Source organism: Sciurus carolinensis, chromosome 10, assembly GCF_902686445.1.
Source record: "Sciurus carolinensis chromosome 10, mSciCar1.2, whole genome shotgun sequence".
Classification (NCBI taxonomy): domain Eukaryota; kingdom Metazoa; phylum Chordata; class Mammalia; order Rodentia; family Sciuridae; genus Sciurus; species Sciurus carolinensis.
This window is the reverse complement of record NC_062222.1, coordinates 85,830,345-85,834,279: the sequence shown is the minus strand read 5'-3', so window position 1 is coordinate 85,834,279 and position 3,935 is coordinate 85,830,345. Positions and strand designations below refer to the sequence as shown.

Genomic DNA, 3,935 nt, shown 5'->3' with positions numbered 1-3,935 from the left:
AAGAATATGCTGTATTTTTATTATCAACATTTAAACCATGTGCCATTTAAAATATATTTTGTAGCTGTATGAACTTATGGTGGAAATTTCTAGTCATTTAATCATTAGTGCAAATTTGATTTTACTGTGCACAGCAATTGTTTTTAGTGGTAAAGCAAGTTAACAAACACATTCTTCACAATTCTGTGTCATAGATTATGCCATCATATTGATGTCTATTCCACTGGTGAGCAAACAGGCACGGAGAATTTAAATAACTTGCTTAACCCCACATACCTTTGTAGTACTTTGTAGGGACTAGGATCATTGCTATCTGGGAGCACAGTGCAACTCTTTACCAAATGCTCTACTACTTTGCTCCTGAGATTCTCTCCCACAGAATGTGGTAGTTTGTGGGTTGGGTACATTCATCTGACCTCCTGCTTAACTGTTTCATGCTCTGGCAAGAGAAATAATATTACATTTCCTTCTTTAAAAGGAAAACAACCTTCTTATCCAGGCCACTTTCAAAAGTTATAGGTTTGGGGCGAAGACTCAGATTTTAAGTTGGCTTTGTCCCCAGGTCCTTACTTGCATTTGGATAGAGCATGGTTGGAGTTCCTTTGTCTCACTCCTTCCCCCCACTGAAAGGGAAGATGGGATGATGCTGGGAACTCTGGACTGAGAAACTTGGCACTGCCAGCTACCCCAACCCACCCTTATCCAACCTTCTCCACTCTGCAATTGATGCCTGTTCCTTGAACTCCTGAGAGCAAAAGAATAGCCTCCACCTGGTGTGGCTCAATTCTGAGCCTCTGGGAGCAGGACAGAGCTGTGGATCTCTTCTTCTTCCTCCTGGAAATAGGATGACTTTCCCTGGAAGCTGGGCACCTGTTGGGCCTTCAGTGGACATGAAGCTACCATATGGTTGATGCTTTTTAGAAGTGGCACTTCTTGGGCTGGGGCGGCGGCCTGCATTCCTTGGCATGATGGTCTAGACCACCACAGTTGTAGCACCTGTCTCCTTTGGATCTGCGCTTCTGCGTGTTCTTCCCCTTTGACCGCCTCTCACTCCCAATACAGAACACACCACCACTCAGTGACACGGATGGATTCCAGGCCCTTGGCAGACTTCTTAAAGGTAGTCTTGCCTCATCCTCCTTCAAACTCTGGAGCCCTCCATAAGCAGCTTACTCTGGTGCACAAAGACATCCACTGGGGAGTTGAACGCGACCCAGTAGCGGGTGGTCGGTGGACTGGAAGCCGAACCACATGCGCACATTGACCCACTTATGGATGCCTGCACCCTGCAGCAGCAGCTGCTGCTTCTCTGCTGCCCGGGCTGCTTCCGCCGGCGCCTCCTCAGGCACCTTATCTGCTGCTTTGGTGCAGCTACCTGCAAACTGCTGGTTGGACACCAAACACATGGTCATCTGCTGAACCCTTGGCTCCAGGTCCCTAGTCGGGTGGCTGCAGAGAAGTTCACAGGAATAAAATTATATTTTTATAATTATATAACTGGTATTAACCAGTAACTTAGGGTAAATAAGGAAATAACTTGAGATGATATCTAGTTTTGTTGATGTGAAAGCATATCTTCCCTAAAACAGTTTTTGAAAATCTTTACCTTAATATTAAAACTTGATATATACTATTATGTTGTATATATTAATTAGCTATCTAGCCAATTTCAAACTAAAATTAACTACTAGAACACTAAAGAATGGAATTGTGCATTTATATAATTTTGACATGGGACTTTTACTTAATGTATTTGATTTTGTTAAAAAACACAAGAAATTGTTGTATGACAAAATAGCTATGAATTACATGATTCCCTCCTGTCTGCATTGATAAGGAATTTCTCATCAGTTCCAGGAACCTTAAAATATCTTGGGGACTGCAAGAAGAGAGGAATTTACCCAAATTTAAAGATATTAAAGGTGAAGTCTGACTCCTGACTTGACTTCCCGGCCTTGAAAGGAGAGTTGAATTCTCATCTGATACTCCTAGCAAAAAGATACTCCTAGCAAGCAATCACACTGTAAAACTGATGTTCCTGTATAATGTGCTGTATTTCACTGACTGTGAAAGATTCTTATTATCATCACAATGTGTTGGGCAGGAAAAACTTTCAAACCAGTGGGAGAGAGCACCACCAGGCCTTTCTCCAGCACAGATTTGGTCACACTATTAAGTTAGTCACCTCAATCTTTAGAAAGTTCCTGAAAAAAAAAAAAAAAAAGTGCTTCCTGAAATTGTCTTAGAATTATCCTAACAGGTGGTTTCTGATTCTTTGCCTTATATGTTCCATACAAGAATACATCTCCCTTGTTCAATAAAATCCCTTATTCAAAAATGAAATGGAGATTCAAACCTTTATTAGAAATCCTGTCAAAATAATTTCCTTATTTTTCTTATTGTTTCTGTTTTCAGCTTATTGTTTTCTGTTTTCATCTATGAAATAATGTCCACACTCTCCCAAATCAAGTAGTATATTTCACTTGCTAGCCATTGGTTAAACTTTGTTTGAAAAAACGTTTCAAAGAACAAGATGAAATAACTTCATATTTGACTTACAGGTCCCCGGTTGCCTATAGCATTGTTCAAAATTATAATTTTAACTTAATGACATCTGCTTCATGAAGAATGCATTGTGCCTGTGACTCACATGACATATCCAGATATTCTATGTGTTCAGGTGACTTTTAGTACTATAGGCAATGGCATTCACTCTTTAACCTCACTGATGCTTGACATAAATACTTCTTCATCCCTGTTCTGGGAAATACTCCTTTTTTCTTTTTTATGTATTCATTCATAAAAAAATAAATGTAATTTTTAAGTGTATTTTTTATTTTTTTGCATAGTTATATGAGTAACTGACATATTCTAGTATTACAGATTAATCTCTGAAAAGGCTGGCCCTTCTCATTCTGCAACATCCTTTAAAATTAAAATTTAAAAGTTCCTTATAAAATATTGAAATAATATAGAAAAGGAAATTAACTTACTAATAATATCCTTGTTGTTTAAAATTTAAATTTATTTTATTTTATTTTTTGTGTGTTAAGGGCTGAAAATACAGTTCATTGTCCCAGCATTTTCTTATTATGTATGAGGACTTGGGTCCCATCCTTAAATAATGAATACACATAAATATGTATAGTTTTGCTCTGTTTTGTTTTCTTGTCATATAACTAAGTACATATATAAGACATACTTTGAGAACTACAATTGTATTACATATGCATTTTCATCCTCCAAGAAAATAACCATCATATTTACCATATGCCCCTCATTTTCCAAATATATTTGCATAATGACTGACAATGTAGTTGAGCATTTTTTACAATGATTGTAGTAGTATACATGAAAAAAGTACAAGTTTTACATCATTCCTCCATGCTGAAATATGCTCCATATTTCCGATGTTACCTTTATATATAAGTGCTATAAATAAACCTAACACAAAGTTGGTAAAGCAAATAGAAGTGTGCTTTTTTTTTTCATTATACTTTGAAAAATTTTGATTTTCTCATAATAGTTGTACAACTTTTGGGAAATTGTGTCATACTTTAATACATGTATATACTATTTAATAATAAAAACAAGGCAAATAGCACCTGTGTGTCCAAAAGTATTTATCAAATCTTTGTGTTGGGAACATTCCAAACCCTTTCTTCCAGCTATTTTAAAATAGACAAAAAAATAGAAAATGTACATTTTTCTGATTTTTTAAATATTTTCCAAATGTATGATTCTTCTAAATATATAGAAATTGCTGAGAATCTAATGGTGAGTGGCAAAGAAGCACTTTGGAGTGATAAGAATTCATATTGGTCTGACGATAACTGATGTGAATTTGAATCTTGTTTATGAAACATCATTACCACAACAATCCTTCTTAATTATCATGATTAGTCTGCTATCCTTCTTTTTCTTTTTTTATTTAT

General features: G+C 36.3%; 1 pseudogene; it reads right to left on the bottom strand.

The window, feature by feature from the left end:
* Positions 1–780: 780 nt before the first annotated feature.
* LOC124994573 (protein lin-28 homolog A-like) lies at positions 781–1,406 on the bottom strand (annotated as a pseudogene).
* Between the last annotated feature and the right edge of the window lie 2,529 nt (positions 1,407–3,935).